This window comes from Pinus tabuliformis, chromosome 5_1 (assembly GCF_031772625.1).
Source record: "Pinus tabuliformis cultivar Carrire ecotype Pingquan chromosome 5_1, CPIR1, whole genome shotgun sequence".
NCBI classification, from domain to species: Eukaryota; Viridiplantae; Streptophyta; class Pinopsida; order Pinales; family Pinaceae; genus Pinus; species Pinus tabuliformis.
In genome coordinates, this window is record NC_142305.1 from 352,205,727 (window position 1) to 352,224,634 (window position 18,908).

Here is an 18,908-nt window from a genome sequence, read left to right on the forward strand (position 1 = left end):
TAAATTTTCAAAAAATTCTACCAAATTTTATCCTAATCTTTCCAAAATTTCCATTACTTTTTAAATAATTTGTAGATTTTTTATACCAGGCTAACTTTGACAGGCACATAGACATAATTATTCCTTTTGCTGCTCATTGGTGAATGGCTGACTACGCAGCAAAATTCAACGTACATCCCGACAGCGCCCCTAACTAAACCTCATTGACCTTGCTTTGAGTTCAGTGCTTACCTCATCATTCAAAATTGAAAATTTAGCTGACGCTTTGCGTGCATGTTATTTCGCCCTCGGGCGTTTTGTATTTGGATGCCTCTGTCACTGAACTTTCACATTTTCCCGTCTTGAAATCGTATTAAACCATACAATATTGCGGGCAGTTCTGGAATACACAGGGGTTACAGCTATAGATATCACTACCAGTACGAGTAGCTGAAGAGGTTGCCTTTTGACTCACCTGCACCATCATTGCAACCTTACTGAAAACTGCTTCCAATACAGTACACTATCATCCAAACTCCACCGGCTGTTTGTCAACTGCTTTTCCAAACCCAGCACTATCAGTATTCAGCGTTAGTGGGGCGCGTCATCCTTCAATCTAATCCCGTCCCGCAGTGGCACATTCAGTATATTAAGGACAGAATAATCCTGCATTCTCATTGCAGTTGACAGTGAAAAATCACATCAGATTTTTTTTTTTTTTGAAAAAGCTGGCTTGAAAACTCCATGAGTTTGGAAAATTTTGATGGAGAATATTGCAGATTCTGATCTGCAGTAAGGTGGAGAAATTGGTCCTTGGCCGAACTGTGCTCCAATCACAAACAAGTGGGAGATTTCACACACTGCCTAAGTTTCAATTTCCATCCGATAGTGATCTCGCATTTTATCTTCGAGTTTTCAAATCAACATCTCCCCGTAATGCAGTTCTGGTGATTTATTTGATTATGATTGAAGTCTAGCTGGTTTCTGAGAAAGAGACCATCAAATATATGGCTCCATATTGTTTGAGGACTGCTCTAGCAGCGATTTCCAGATTTGTCATTATTCTGATCAGTGTTATGACGATAGGATCCAGTGCTACAAACGGAGGAATCGCAAGAAATTATAAATTCAATGTATGTTTACCAGTCCTATGGTCCATCATCTCCTGTGAAAGTTCTTTGCAAATCATTTGTCAGATAGCATCTTTGATGGTTCTTTGCGTTGCAGGTGGTTTACAAGTCAGTCACAATGTTGTGTCACACGAAAGACATTGTCACAGTAAATAGAGAATACCCGGGACCTACAATCTATGCAAGGGAAGGAGACAGGCTGTTTATCAAAGTGACTAATCACGTTGAGTACAACGTTACGATTCACTGGTAAATTTTCTTATGGTTTGTTAAATGATAACTTAACTGTGTTAAATCTCGTTTTCTTTCGTAGTTACCATGTTTGAATTCAAAATTTTATTTTATCGGAATATTATAGGATATGGAAATAATTTGATTCAAATATATTTAATTGGAAAAAATATTGTCAATATACTTACAAAATTTATTTATATATTTTATAATTTATCAAGTCTACTTATATGCAATGTAAGGGGTGAGACAACTAATCTTAGGGATTAAGTTTGTGTTACTTTAAGTGGTTATTAAAGTCCCAAAAAAACCTTTAAATCTTGATGTGTTTGTATAATAATAATAATAATAATATCCATTTTTAAGGTCACAGCCAAGCCAGACACCAAATTGGTGTATGAGACCCCCTTGTTTGTGGGACAAGGGACCCACCTCCGCGCAGCGATTTGACTGCTAAGTCTACGAAGGCATACATACTCTACCCCCCTCTAGTTTTGAACCTGTGACCTCTTAGGAGGAAACACATGCTCTTAACCATTAGGCCCACTCAAGCTGTATACATTGTGTACATTCATTGAGATCAAATCTTAATATATTTTTGAGTTTGGTTTTCAGATTTGCGTGTTTATATTTTTGAGTTTGGTTTTCAGATTTGTGTGTTTATAGTGGTACTAGAGAAATAGTTTATCCACCGAATTCATTAAATTGAATCAACACTTTTGTGGCCTTTCAAAATTCAACCACTAATTTTGTGGCTTGGGAAGCATTGTAACTTTCCTGAACTATGTTCTCGATAAATGAGTTTTGATCTCTTGTCCTCAACTTTGATGCCTTCGATAAATGAGTTTTGATCTCTTGTCCTCAACTTTGATGCCTTCTTCTGAGTATTGATGCCTTCTTCTGAGTATGTAATCCTTCTGAGTATGTGATCTTTGTGTATAGTCATTAATTCAGATTTTTTAAATTAGTAATTATTTTTGAATTTGGTAACTATGGTTTTGTTTGTCTGGAGAAATCAATTCCTCAAATCAAATACCTTAGAATATGTAATCTTTTTGTATAGTAATTAATTGGAATTTTTAAAAATTGGTAATTCTAATTGAATTTCATAAGAAATCAATTCCTCGAGTCAAACACCTTTTTTTCCGGATTTGATCTTAAATTTACTTCAATGTAGCCCAAAGTAAGTGTTAAGCTTATTATAATCGCAAATTCTAGAAATATTTTAAAATTTTATACCCGGAAAAAGTCAATTATTTGATGTAACTTTTTTCACATATGATCTTAAATTACTTCAATATAACGCAAGTAATTGTCAAGCTTATTATAATTACAAATTCTAAGAAATATTTTAAAATTTTATGCAGTAAGAAAGGTCAATTGTTTGACCTAACTGTTTCACATGGATTGGTTGACTTCACTGCTGAGATGCCCCATCTCGACTACTAAGTCATAGAAGAATATTAAACAAAACACTGAAACTAATTTAAAGTCATTTTCGTTCCTCCGAATATTTTTTTGAAATTATCGCACTTTTTGTGTTTTTTCCAAGTTGAATATCTCTTTGTGGAGTTTTCGCAAATTTAATGACCTTGCCGATTCAACCCTCTTAATTAGAATCAAGACTATTAAAAAATCTCAAAGCAACTCACTTCTAATTGTCACTTGCCAATATTGCAGGCATGGGATAAGACAACTACGCACTGGTTGGAGTGATGGACCATCTTATATTACACAGTGCCCCATTCAGCCAGGGCAGTCTTATGTTTACAGGTTTACCATTACGGGACAGGAGGGAACTCTGTGGTGGCACGCTCATATATCATGGCTCAGAGCAAATCTACATGGAGCGATTATTGTTTATCCAAAACTTGGCCTGCCCTATCCATTTCCTCACCCAGAAGCCGAGATTCCTATTACTTTAGGTTTGGATACAATTAATGATTTTTTTATAAAAAAAATTAACTGAATCGTGCACTCAACTGTGAGGGAAATAATACAACATATAACGTGTAATATACGAATTGTTTTGTTTCAGGAGAATGGTGCAGAGCAGACGTGCTGCAGGTTTTTGGTCAATCAAATATTACTGGGACATTACCCAACATCTTTGATGCTTTCACTATAAATGGGCTCCCAGGAGCTCTCTACAATTGCTCAGGGGAAGGTATCGCCGTTAAACAATAGTAAGAGAAATATAATCCATGTTTCGATCATATAATTTAAAACATTGGTGTAATTTTACCGTATTTACACATTCGATATTACAGGCGAGTTTAATTGCTGGATTATTTTTTTGGTAAAATTCCAAAAACAATTATTGAACAGAGAGACAATGTTCTTTTTAACCCAGGAAATAACACTCTGTTTTAGCACAGGGTAGCAAAAAAAGTTTGTTTGCTGAGGAACAGAGTTTCAGCAAAAAAAAACTTCAGTTCATTAACAGGAAACCAACCATTACATAAATCATCTTCCTCACATAGAGGGATTTTCACAACCGCGGTTACAAAAACATCTTCCTCACACAGAGGGATTCACCATAGATTATGCTGAAGAGCATCTTCCTCTTAACCAGAGGGATTCACCAGTCTATGCTGAAAAGCATCTTCCTCTTGACATAGGGATTCACCAAAGACAACAGATCTTCCTTTTAACAAAGGGATTAATCTGACACTGCGCTGAAAAGCATCTCCCTCTTTAATAGAGGGATTCACAAGAGCTTCCAAAAAAACAAAATTACTCTGCCTCCATTTAAAAGGATTTACACTGCTGTGTAAATTTTTTTTATTTACATTTACTAATGTAAATAAAAAAAATTCTTACATAGATTTACTGCTGTAAAAAATTACATCATACCCTCATGCGTATTACAAAAAAATTTTATGTCTCTCTTGGAGAGATCAACACACTGCTGTGTGGAAATTACACATTCACCAAACCAAAAAAACTTACATTATCCTTTTCACTGCTGTGTGAAAGATTTCAAGATTTGCACTGATGTGTGCTTCCCTTCTCCTCATTACATTCCGTTTCTTCAATAAAAAAATATCTTCATGCTGCTGCATTATAAAATAAAACTTTTGTCTCTGCTGGAAAGATCAACACAGTGTTGTGTGGAAATTACACATACCCACTGCCATGTGCTTCCCCTTTTGTTTTCACAACAAAACAACTCCTCCGCACTACGTGCTCCCCCTTGGATTTCATATGTGTTTTCAAAACAATACACTCGTGCTGCTGCACATTTCACATTTTTTTCAACAACAAAAAACTACCTCACACTGCTGCGTGGATTTTTCTTTTCTTCAACGAACTACACTGTTGTGTATATTTACTGCACGCTTCCCTCACATTACATTACACTTCATATGCCATAACAAAAGACATTCCATTTTTTAACAAAAAAAAACTACACAAAAAAATTACCATATTACATGTCGTGTAAAAACAAATAAACTTAAGAACTTTACCAATAACTCTACGACCATAATAAATTCATTTACTACTTTGGCATGGTGAGGAATTAATTCAGTCAGGTTTACATACGGTTTTACCAGACATATGGAGGTCAAACAAAAATTTCACTCCACGCAATCTCCATGCCCTGCAGACCTGTACACAGCTTTGAATTTGATCAACGACTTCAAACCTTCACTTTAATCCAATGATCATCGCTCGATCAAGTCACCCAAACATTATGTCCCGATAAAAAGTGGTTTTGAAAAATGCACTGCGGACGCGTGTCAAGTTTTGATTGTATTGGGGGCGTTTGAGGGAATACCAGTCCTTTAGCAAAAGCGGTCTGATGGAGGTTGATGATTTTCCTGAATGGTTTTGCTGGAAATAAAATAGCGGCAGATGAAATTACATTTTTAACACTCCCCTTTAATTTCAACTGCTGGGCGTTCAGTCATACCCAAACACTTCCTCAAAAACTCAAAACTTTTCTTCCTATTCGTATCAGCTTTCCTTTCAACGCTTTCACTGCTGTGCTCAGGCGCTCCAGTCATGTAATATCCTCTTTCTCTCTGCCTCAGACAAGATTTCCAATCTTTTCATCTCCAAGCTATCCTGCAACCTTTTCTTCTCTGCTCTTATGGCATATTTAATTCCATATCTCTCCCCTATAAGAAGATCTTCAAGGGACTTCAATTCCTTTCTCCCATTCATGGGAAGAATCACTCTTAATATAGTTCAGCAATAATGATCAAGAATTACAGGCTTCCCCTAAGTGTATACATTGTCTCCTTTTGGCAGAGTCTTCTCAAAAGAAACTTAGATTGACTGGGGAGCTCGAAGGACTTTCGGACTGTATTTCCTTCCTTCTCCATACTTGTATAACTTTTTTCTTTTGCATGGGTCTAGCTTCTGTAAGAGCCCATGTTAAGCTACAATCACGTGCCATATGCCCAATGTTATGACACTTGAAACATTCTACATTGTTCATGAATAATTTCATGATTTCTTCCTGTAAAATTGTTTCTTGGAGGTTGTCGGAGACCATAACATCTATCTCTATGAAATGCTCTACAGTATTTTGCCATATGACCAAAGTTTGAACAAGAATAACAATAACCAAAAAATGAACTTTGGTACCTGGGAGATGGAGGTTTCATTGATGTACTTTTGAAGCCTTTTTGCCTTGAGATCCTTTGATGATAACCATTACCTCTTGCCTCTTTGACATCATCTACATTTCTTTTTGGCGTTGGTTTTCTACTTGGAGTAGGATTTCTTCTATTGTAGCCTTGATTTTTCTCCTTGCCTTTGCTGGAACTAGGAGCATCACAATTTCTTTCTGCCTTCTTCACATCTCCTTTGCTTAAAGCATTTTCATTCTTGTCTGAGGGTTCACCTACATACCCGAGTCCTGATTTATCAGATGGAGATCTGTTATAGCTGAGCATGTCATCCAAGGTTTGAGAGCTCTTCATGATTTTGTTCATCCCTTCAACCTTTTTCTGAGGAGGACAATCTCTTCTTCCAATGTTTCACACTCATTATTCTTCTTTGTAAGTTGTTCCTCAGTTTCTTCCTTGCTACAAGTAGCTTCAGCTGCTACTGTTTTAAGGGCGATGATATCTAACTTCATTTTGAAGATTTCTTCATTCTTTGCTTGACTTCTCTCCATTTTCTTTTCAGCTCCTTGTGCCTGCTTCCTGGGTTCTTGTAAATCAGACTTAAGGGAGGAGACCTCTACCTTGTATTGTCTAATCTCTTCTACAAGTTTGTTCACTTTCTTGTGCCTTTGTTCAAGTTGACTTGACAAGGTATCTTCCTGCTTCTTTTCTTTATTCAATTGATTTGTCATGGATATGACTTCTTCATGATGTTTTCTTTTGCTTTGATCAAGTTCCTTCTTAAGCTTGGCGAGCTCTTCATCCCTTTCTTGTACTTGAAGCTTGATGAGGTCAACCTTCTCATTTTCAGCTTCTATGATGGGTTCAAAATTTCCTTCTTGACTGATGGTCATGGTCAGTGCTCCCTTTGAGTGAAGGTCACGAAGTCTGTCCCATACATCCTTTGCTGATGAATATTTTCCTAGATTCTTCTTTACAGAATCAGGTAGTCCATCCAAGATTGTCTTTATTGCTTTTGCATTGTACTCTTTGGATTCTCTATCCATCTTGCTATCATCAATCACTGATTCCCAAATTTCAATCCCTTGAGACTGTAAGAAGGTCCTCATTTTTACTTCCCATATATAAAAGTTCCCATTGAACCTTGGAGCCTCAAATAGAATGCTTTCAAATTGATTGTCTTCTATTTTAGTAGTAGAGGGAGACACATTTTTAAGAGGATTGGAGACTTTCTTCTTTGACCTCGCCATTTGACTCTGTTTCTAAAATAACTGACTGTCTTGAACAGTGACACAGAAAAAAAAATCTTTGAGAAATACCTTGATTGAGTCTTCACTCTGCTGGAGAAGCTGCTGCAGCCAGAAACCTTCCTTCAGCTTCTTTGACACCTTCAAAGAGCCTGGATAAGCTCTGATACCACTGTTGGCAATTTTTCTGGTAAAATTCAAAAAACAGTTACTGAATAGAGAGACAATGCTCTGTTTTAACCTAGGAAATAACACTCTGTTTTAGCACAGGGAAGCAAACAAAATTTGTTTGCTGAGGAATAGAGTTTCAGCAAAAAAAACTTCAGTTCATTAACAGGAAACCAACCATTACATAAATCATCTTCCTCACATAGAGGGATTTTCAAAACTGCTGTTACAAAAGCATCTTCCTCATACAGATGGATCCACCAGAGATTATGCTAAAGAGCATCTTCCTCTTAACTAGAGGGATTCACCAGTCTATGCTGAAAAGCATCTTCCTCTTGACAGAGGGATTCACCAAAGACAACATATCTTCCTTTTAACAGAGGGATTCACCGGAGACTGTGCTGAAAAGCATCTTCCTCTTTAATAGAGGGATTCACCAAGAGCTTCCACAAAAACAAAATTACTCTGCCTCCATTTAAAAGGATTTACACTACTGTGTGTAAATTTTTTTATTTACATTTACTACTGTAAATAAAAAAAATTCTTACATAGATTTACTGCTGTAAAAATTTCATCATACGCTCATGCGTATTACAAAAAAAAATTTTGTCTCTATTGGAGAGATCAACACACTGTTGTGTGGAAATTACACATTCACCAAACAAAAAAAACTTACATTATCCTTTTCACTGCTGTGTGAAAGATTTCAAGATTTGCACTGATGCGTGCTTCCCTTCTCCTCATTACATTCCGTTTCTACAACAAAAAAAATATCTTCATGCTGCTGTATTACAAAATAAAACTTTTGTCTCTGCTGAAAAGATCAACACACTGCTGTGTGGAAATTACACATACACACTGCCGCGTGCTTCCCCTTTTTTTTCACAACAAAACAACTCCTTCGCACTACATGCTCCCCCTTGGATTTCATATGTGTTCTCAAAACAATACATTCTTGCTGCTGCACATTTCACTTTTTTTCCAACAACAAAAAACTACCTCACGCTGCTGCGTGGATTTTTCATTTCTTCAACGAACTACACTACTGTGTATATTCACTGCATGCTTCCCTCACATTACATTACACTTCATATGCCATAACAAAAGGCATTCCATTTTTTAACAAAAAAAACTACACAAAAAAAATTACCATATTACACGCCGTGTAAAAACAAACAAACTTAAGAACTTTATCAATAACTCTACGACCATAATAAATTCATTTACTACTTCGGCATGGTGAGGGGTTAATTCAGTCAGGTTTACATACGGTTTTACCAGACATACGGAGGTCAAACAAAAATTTCACTCCACGCAATCTCCATGCCCTGCAGACCTGTACACAGCTTTGACTTTGATCAACGGCTTCAAACCTTCACTTTAATCCAACGATCATCGCTCGATCAAGTCACCCGAACATTATGTCCCGATAAAAAGTGGTTTTGAAAAATGCACTGCGGACGCGTGTCAAGTTTTGATTGTATCGGGGGCGTTTGAGGGAATACCAGTCCTTTAGCAAAAGTGGTCCAATGGAGGTTGGCGGTTTTCCTGAATGGTTTTGCTGGAAATAAATTACGCGGCAGGTGAAATTACATTTTTAACAGATTATAGCCATTTTTCAAGGTCTAAAATTCTTATGAAGATAATAATTTGTAGAACGTTGATGTTTCAGTCTCAACATTGAAATTACGTTGTTTTTTGAGCGGCTGTAATAATAATAATTTAAGAGAATTATAATAATTTTTTTATAAGTTTACTCTGAAGTTAGACATTAAATTGGTATATAGGAAGTTAGAAAGAAAATTTGTTTTAGCTTGGTTATTTGATTACAAAAATCAATAAAAAATCTAGATTATATTAGTGTTTTATTGTGTTTTTTTCATGTGTATTACAGATTTTGGGAATATTTCTAAATCTAATTGTTTGGAGAGATGTCAAATAATTGGCCTCTCTGCTGACAGTCACATTCTAGAATATTCCCAAAATTTGCAATCGGATTGGAGATACCTGGAATAATTATAATACTTTATTTTTAAGTTATTGGTGAAGATGGACATTGAATTTGTATATAGAAAATGAGAAAAAAGACTTGCTTTAGCTTAGCTATTTGATTACAAAAATCAACTAAAATGTCTAAAAATCTTATAGATAATTTAGTTTTGGCATCCTTATGTCTATTGCACATTCAGGAATATCTGGGATGTCAGGAGAGAGGTCAAACAATTGGCCTCTCTACTAACTGTCTGATGGTATAATAGTCCTGGAATCTACAATCCACATAAGTTTTGTTGATTGCAGATTCCAAGAATATCTTGAAATTTGAGAGTCACGAGAGGGGTCAAATAATTGACTTCCCTCTTGACCATCAAATTTCAGGGGTCAAACAATTGGCTTCTCTCCATCAAATTCTAAAATATTCCCAAAATCAATTGAAAAATGTTTAAATTTGAAAAGATTTACCGACAAGTGTTGGTAAACTTTCCAAACAGGTAACTAGGATTCAAATGGTGGAAATTAAGGATTCCATAAAGGTACAGTGATTCCTCCAACACGCCCTAAGATTCCAATGCTGGAAATTACGGATTCCATAGAGGTGCAGTAATTCCTCGATCACCCCATAGGATTCTAATGGTGGAAATTACGGATTCCATAGAGGTGCAGTGATTCATCCAACACCCCATTCCAATAATAGAAATTACAAATTCCATAGAAGTACAGTGATTCCCCAACACCTCCCTCAAAAGTAAATTCCCCAACACCCCTCAAAAATAAATCAGGAAATCCAACCTAGATTCAAACTCAGATGCCATAAAATGGTACCCTAAAGTGTGGGTGAACTTTCCAAACTAGTCACTCACATCCCAAAATAGAAATTACAAATTCCTTAAAGTGCGATAATTCCTCCAACAAAATTTCACACCTCCCACTACCTCAAAAAAAAGCGCACATTGCTGATCAAACCTATACCTTGCCATCATCAACTAGGAAACCAATTATTTCATTAACAATTATACATATAGCTAGCAATCATCAATTAACAGAGCAATTATTTCATCAATGGGCAGACCAATTCTTTCGCTTTTCTTATTAGACAACTCCCATAACACAATTTCTGCCAGCTGGATGCTATGATCAATTAGCAGACCTGGCATACCAATTATTCACTTTTTCTGATTTAACAATTTCTACAACATAATTTCTGTGTGTTTGAGTTGATTGGCTGGACTGCATTTCGTTTATATTTCGGTCTATTTGCTTAAAAGGAAGATTATTGGTATAGTTTTCCGCTTAAACTGAAGATCTCAGCACCAGATGAGGCCATTTCTGAGAATATTTTTAATTAAAAATAGCTATCATATCTCCTGTAATATAAACACATTTTACCTCAAATGTTTTTGGTTTGGTGTGTATTTTATGTTATACTGGTTTATCGTTCATTTAATATTTAATTAAGAAAAATATTAAAACCCGTGCGACCGAGAGCACTGTAATCTCTGTGCATCTTTCAGTATATGCAGTTTTTAAAATATAATAGTTTATAGATTAAAAACAGAAAGTATCTTAAAGTAGTAACAATATTATTTTCTAAAATTGGAAACTTTTTTGGCCAATCAACTTCGGAAGTGTTCTCGGCCTCTGTAGCTGCCAAGCCGCCTTCTTCTACGAAAATAGAAGATTGGGATTTCAGGATTGAGCTTAAGATTATCTCCAGTGAATTCCATCTTCTCTTTTTATGGCTTCCTGGATTTTCTCCTTTTCCAGAATTCAAACATTTAGCTTTAGCTCATAGCTTCTGCAATATTAAGATAACTCTGTCTTGTCACATTGAGAACTCTCTGGCATGCATGTACTCTATGTACTCCATGTTATTCTAAACAGTGAAACTGGAGAGAACTAGTTAAGATAGGTTTGTTAGCCAATCTGCAATTCTTATTTGTCTAGTCTCACGTTTATAGAAACACTTCTTTGCTTGTTCAATCCATTTAATGATTTCCCAAGAGGGTTTTATCAAAGAAAACCATTACAAATATCATGACCATCTGACCGTTTAAATTGAATTTAACTTGGCACTGAGAAACTGAACTCCAAGTCTAGGTGCATGCTGCCTCTGTTTGCCCTTGAGAGACAAAATTATTTATCTTCTCTTTTCTTATTACTTAACCCTTTTATTGGTTATTCAGTTCTGGTATATATCCAACTTTTTCTTTCTATTGGTAGTATAAATTATATCTGTATTCTTATGACAATGGTAGATATTAGGATTTTGAAATTCATTATTAAAACTTACTCTAACTAAAATATTCTCAAAATCTGCCATCAATATCTCCCAATCTCATATCTCCCTATATTTCCCTATATGGTCATACATATATGACCATATATTCTCGTTAGTGTTCAAAAACTTCACATACCGCTTCCATAGGTGTAGAAATCCCATACAGAATTCATATTATAAAATTCATTGCAGGGTTTCAGATTCAATATTCAGAGTACAAGTCAACTGGGGAAAAACATATCTCCTGCGGATCGTCAATGCTGCACTCAATCACGAGCTTTTCTTCTCTGTGGCCCATCACATTCTCATAGTTGTTGCTATAGATGCTACACAAAACCATATAAAACAAATGTCCTCTTGATTACTCTTGGACAGACAACTGATGTATTACTAACAACAGATAAACCACAGGGCCAATACTTCATGGCAGCAAAGGCATACTTCTCAGCAACAGGAGTTCCCTTCGATAAGACGACCATAATAGCTATACTTGAATACCAGGATAGTCCAGCTGAATCATATCCAGCGCCCATCATGCCATTCCTTCCTGTTTTCAACGACTCTCACACTGCAAATGATTTCTCTGCAAGTCTCAAAAGCTTAGCAAAAGCCAAGGTCCCACAAACTGTAGACAGAGATCTCTTGTTCATTCTAAGAATGGCTCTGCAACGTTGCCCACATGGGCAGTTCTGCAATGGATTCCATGGTCAAAGGTTTCTAGCTACATTCAGTAACATCTCCTTCATACGCCCCAGCACTGCGATACTACAGGCTTACTACTATGGAAACCATGGCACATTTACTACAGGTTTTCCAGATAAACCAATAATTGAGTTTGATTACAATGGAAAGGGTCTGCCTATGAGTTACTGGGATGCAGATATCGGAACAAAAGTCAATATTATCCCTTTCAACTCCAATGTACACTTAGTCCTGCAGGGCACTAACATTGTAGGGACTGAAATGTTGTATGAATAACTGAAACAATGAAGAAAACAAGAAAGCTCAACAGAATAACCAAGACAAGAAACTGAATGGATTGGAATTTGTTATTCAACAATGATTCTCCGCACATTACATTTCATGGGCATTTGTTAGTTTTATATCATCGACCGTCGTTACATAACTAATATTTCGGTATAAAACTATCTAGTTACATTTTACCCAAAGTTACTAATTCGTTGTCAAACTAACAAAATCCACCTTGACAACAATTTTTATAATCCCTTGCCCATGCCCATTCATCATCTTTTCTGCAAGCCAAGAGAAGCTAAACACCACCACAGCTTCTCTACTGTAACTGGCTTTGTGAACATGTCTGCACATTTCTCTCACGTGTGGACCTTTTGAAGAGCTACTTTTCCGCCATCGATCACATGTCTCAGAAAATGATACCTTACATCAATGTGCTTGGTTCTGCTGTGATAAGCAGGATTTGTAGCCAAGTGAATAGCACTTTGACTGTCGGCACTTTGACTGTCAGAAAGTACATTCACTTTCTCCTGCGTCCTTCCAATCTCATCAAGCAAACCCTTTAACCAGATTGCTTCTTGACTGGGATCTGAAGCAACTATATATTCAGCTTCGGTAGTGGACAACGCAACTGTTTCTTGAAGCTTTGACATCCAACTAATTGCTCCACCTGCAAGAGTAAAGAAATAACTTGTAGTAGATCTTCTTTTGTCCAAATCACCTGCATAGTCAGCATCTACATATCCACAGACTGATCCTTCACTACCATTAAAGATGATGCAATGGTCACTTATGCCTCTTAGATATCGAAGCACCCATTTCACTGCTTGCCAATGTTCTTTACCTGGATTTGCCATGAACCTACTGACAACTCCAACTGCATGTGAAATGTCAGGTCTTGTAGATACCATCGCATACATTAAGTTGCCTACAACATTTTCATATGGTACATGAGACATATGCTGCTTTTCTTCATCAGCTCTAGGACTCAAAACCGAAGAAAGCTTAAAATGGGAAGCTAGTGGAACATTAACATGTTTCACATTGTTCATAGAGAACTTTTCAAGTACTTTCTCCACATACTTCTGCTGTGATAACCAAAGCTTACCATTTTTCCTGTCTCTGTGTATCTCCATGCCCAAGATATGTTTTGCTACTCCAAGATCTTTCATATCAAACATCCTAGAGAGTTGAGCCTTTAACTTGTTGATCTCTTCCATGCTTTTGCTTGCAATAAGCATATCGTCAACATACAAAGCTAAGATAATGAATATGCCATTGAAACTTTTGAAGTACACACAATGATCATACTCACTTCTTATAAAGTTCTCGCTCACCATGAAGGAATCAAACTTCTTGTACCATTGTCTGGGAGACTGCCTCAGACCATACAATGATTTCCCGAGCTTGCAAACTAATCTTTTGCTGCGACCTCGTACAAAACCTTCTGGTTGTTCCATATATATCTCTTCGTTCAAATCACCATGTAGAAAAGTTGTTTTAACATCTAACTGTTCTAACTCAAGATTAAGCAACGTAGTTAGTGCCAACACAGTACGTATAGAAACAAGTTTTACAAATGGAGAAAAAATCTCATGAAAGTCTATACCTTCAACCTGAGAATACCCTTTTGCTACCAGTCACACCTTATACCTTTCGATACTTCCATCAATTTTCTGTTTCAGCTTGAAGACCCATTTACATCCAACAACACTTCTCCCTTTAGGAAGCTCTACAAGATCCCAGTTATTTTTCTTGGCTAAGGAGTCCATTTCTTCTTCCATAGCAGTTTTCCATTTCTCGCTATCTGTATCATCTACTGCTTCCTGATAACAAGAAGGTTCCCCATCTTCAGTAATCAAAGCAAAAGATGAAGCAAAATGTTCATACCTTTTGGGAGTTTTCATTTCCCTTGTAGACCTTCTTAGAGCGACGTGTTACTGAACTGGTTCAGAAACTTGCACTGGTTCAGAAGCTTCAACGACTTCCTTTGTGTCGTCAACACCTTTTTCTCCAGAAGTCTCTCCTTCCTTTCTACTGTCACTGAAAGGTCTAGCCTCCAACTGAACTTTTTGATTCAGCGATACCTGTTCCTGTTCAATTCTTTCAACATTTGATTTTAACAGAGATGATTAATCAAATGTTACATCTCTACTAATGACTATCTTTCGCAATGTAGGATCCCACAACCTATATCCTTTCACTGCATAGCCATACCCAACAAAGACATAACATTTCGACTTTGGATCTAATTTTGAACGCTGATTTTTCGGAATGAGAGAATAAGCATCACAGCCAAATATCCTCAAATGTGAATAGTCACAACACTGACCTGTCCAAACTTCTTCAGGAATTTTACAATCAATTGCTACTGAAGGTGATCCGTTAACTAAATAACAAGCAGTAGATACTGCTTCTGCCCACAACTCCTTTTGCAGGTTAGCATTGCTGATCATGCTTCTGGCTCTTTCCATAAGAGTCTGATTCATACGCTTAGCAACACCATTTTTCTGAGGAGTATAAACAACAGTTTTGTGTCTAACAATTCCCTCATCCTTACAGTATTGTTCAAATTCAAGTGAAGTGAACTCACCACCATTGTCAGTTCTTAGACATTTAATAGATTTGCCTATTCTTTTCTCTACCATTACTTTAAATTGTTTAAAGACATTTAATACATCAGCTTTCCTTTTTAGCATATAGACCCAAACTTTATGAGAGTAATCATCAATAAACGTTACAAAATACAATGCACCTCCATATGACACAACAGGGGCTGGACCCCACAGATGAGAGTGAATATAGTCTAAAACATCTTTACTATTATGATTTCCAACTTTAAATCTCTGTTTACACTGTTTTCCATACACACAATGTTTACAGAAATCTAACTTCAAGGATTTCAGATCAGGAAGAGATTTATGTTTCATCAGTATCTGAAGACCTTTCTCGCTCATATGACCTAATTGCTGATGCCACAGATGAGTACCTGCTTCTTCCTTTTCTGACGCAACCGCTGCTTCACTGACCTGAGTACTTCCTTTTAACCTGTAAAGATTTCCGAACTTTTCTACTTTCATAACCACAAGGGCTCCTTTAAAGACTTTAAAGACACCATCCTGACCTGTAAACTTATAAACATCTGAATCCAACACTCCCAAAGAATTCAAAATTTTCTTCAAATTAGGCACATGTCTAACACTAGTTAATGTCTTCGCTGTGTTATCATACATCTTAATCTTGATATCTCCCATCCCAACAGTCTGACATGACACATTGTTACCCATAAACACAGAACTACCGTTTACATTTTTATACAAAGTAAACCAATTTCTATGTGGACACATGTGATGCAAAGCACCAGAGTCTAACAGCCAGCTATCAAAACCCTAAGAGACATTACATTCATGTGAAGTTTCATCTATCATACATAATTCTTCAGCAGATAAAACTTCGTCTATCATACTTGAATTGACCTGATTCGCTTCGTTCTTTGGGTTTTCGGATTCCTTTCGTTTCCAACAGTCCTTCTTCAAGTGTCCAACTTTACCGCAGTTCCAACATTTTTCCTTACACTTCTTTCCCTTCGATTTCGATCTGGAAGACCCCCTTGGTTTTTCTCCTCTTTCCTTTGAGTGTCCTCTAGCGACCATGGCTTCTGATGCAGCTGTTTCAGTGCTGGATTTCCTTCGTACTTCTTCAGACAGGAGAGCTCCCACGACTGATTCAAACTTCAAAGAATCAGCAGTGCTCAAGCTGATTGAAGTTACGAAGTGATCCCATGATTCAGGCAGAGAACACAACAAGGTTATGGCTTTATCTTCTTCCTGTATTTTGACTTCCAAATCTGTTAATTGATATATTAGTGTATTAAAAACATTCAAATGTTCTGCAACGTTTGAACCTTCTTTCATTCGAACACTATATAACTGTCGTTTCAGATAAATTCTATTGGTTAATGATTTTTTCATATAGAGATTTTCAAGTTTTTCCCACAATCCTGACGCTGTAGTCTCTTCAACAATATTGAAGAGAACTTCATCTGCTAGGCATAACCGGATGGTATTGAGAGCTCGGGCATCCAAGTCCTCCCAGTCTGAAGTAGTCATGGTTGCAGGTTTTTTAGTTGCCCCATCCAATGCCTTGTGCAACCCTTGTTGCACAAGCAGATCCCTAACCTTCAGTTTCCAAAGAGCAAAATTGCTCTTTCCGGTGAATTTCTCCACCTCGAATTTTGCATTCGACATCTTGGCCATTTTCTAAGACTTTCAATCTTCAGTCTAGGGTTTTAAAAAAAATATTTCAATTGTCTTCTTTCAAAAATTTTTTTCCAATGCCAACAAAGGATTTCCAAGTTTTAACTCTCCCTAGTTCAGTTACAAATAAATAAAAAAATTTGCTGAATATTTTTCAGGGAAAAACCTTTGTTTTTTTTTCAATTCAAAGAAAAACCCCTTTAAAAAAGACTTCTTTTCTCCTTTGCTTTAAAAAAAAACTGCCTTCTTTTTCCTCATTTTCTCACATTCACCACTTTATTCAAAAAAATTTTTGAAACAAAAGTTTCTCTCAAATTTGACCACAAAAAAAAATACCTGGATTGAACACGCAGGTCTAGTAGCAATGCTGGCAGCAACTGTGGCAGCAAACAGATCAAACAGGCTGAGTATGCACTTCCTCTGTAGACTCTGCACGCAGACAGCACACGCTCTTCACGAACCTTTGTGCAAACACGTAGGGTTTTCTTTGCACGTAGATTCTGGACAGTATTCCACATCGCTCTGGTCTTAACCTCACGCAGATCAGGTCCTCACACAGCGGTTTTCTTTACACGCAGATTCTGGACAGTATTCCATAGCGCTCTAGTCTTCACCTCACGCACATTAGGTCCTCACACAGCTGCCGATTCTCACCTCACGCAGATCAGGTCCTCACACAGCCGCTGGTTCTGGATTCACGCAGGCTGGATTTTCTGGACTCTCACGCAGGCTGGATTGCCTGGACCCTCACGCAGGCTGGATTCCCTCTTCTTCAACACCGGCTCTGGACGCTTCAACCTCGACTCACGCCGATACAACCACCACGCCTGTTCTTCAACGCACAGCCGCCTTTTCCTCAACGCCCATGCTCAGAGCTCTCATCCAACGCAGGGATTCACGCTGAGGCAGATACACGCTCTGATCACGCTCAGGGAGATTCACGCTCTGATCAAATGCAGGTTGCCTTTTTTTTTTTTCTCAAAGGCAGATTGCTCACTCAGATTCAACTACCTCGCTCTAATACCACTTGTTGTATGAATAACTGAAGTAAGGAAGAAAACAAAAAAGCTCAACAAAATAACCAAGACAAGAAACTGAATGGATTGGAATTTGTTATTCAACAATGATTCTCAGCACATTACATTTCATGGGCATTTGTTAGTTTTATATCATCGACCGTCATTACATAACTAATATTTCGGTATAAAACTATCTAGCTACATTTTACCCAAAGTTACTAATTCATTGTCAAACTAACATAAAAACCATCCCATTCATCTTCATGGATACAATTTTTATATTGTTGGACAGGGACATGGAAACTATGATCCAAGACAAGATCCTACTAAGTTTAACCTTGAAGATCCTCGAGAGCGCAATACTGTAGCTGTGCCAGCAGGTGGTTGGGCTGCCATCAGATTGAAAGCTGACAATCCTGGTAAATAAAACTATTTCAATTTTTTTTTTGAGTCAATTCATAAGTTTTACAGATAGCAAACACTTAATTCCCATAAAAAGTGTGGTTTTAGTAACCCTTGACTTATTTTTCCAATTTCGGGAATCTGGTTCATGCACTGCCATTTAGAATTTCATTTGTCTTGGGGTTTGGCAATGGCTTTCTTGGTGGAGAACGGAATTGGACCACTCGAAACTGTTGAACCTCCTCCGTATGATCTGCCACAGTGCTGATAAATAAATGAATAATTAATCCCATGTGCATAAACTGACTGTACTAGGTCCTTCCATTGTTAAATTAAAATAAGGGAGACCATTCCAAATTCGTATCAGGTCCCTTAATTGAATGAAGGTTTTTCTTTATGTGGAAAGAAGGGGAATTGGATGTAATCCTCAGATTTTCTCTGAATGAAACTTTTTGTGTGGATGCACAAATTGCACCTATAAAGTTCTAGCATTTGTGTATTTTTTCTAACTAATCAAATTGACAATCCATTCCGAAACAACGTCACTGGTCTCTGGCTTCCTTTCCTTTTGACCTTTTAAGCCTATGTCTAGGTAGCTTTTCTAGGCTATGATATAGTTGCAAATCCATGGGAGTTTATCACAAGTGG

General features: G+C 37.0%; 1 pseudogene; it reads left to right on the forward strand.

Moving 5' to 3' along the window:
* Positions 1-986: 986 nt before the first annotated feature.
* LOC149164910 (laccase-12-like) lies at positions 987-18,528 on the forward strand (annotated as a pseudogene).
* Positions 18,529-18,908: the final 380 nt, after the last annotated feature.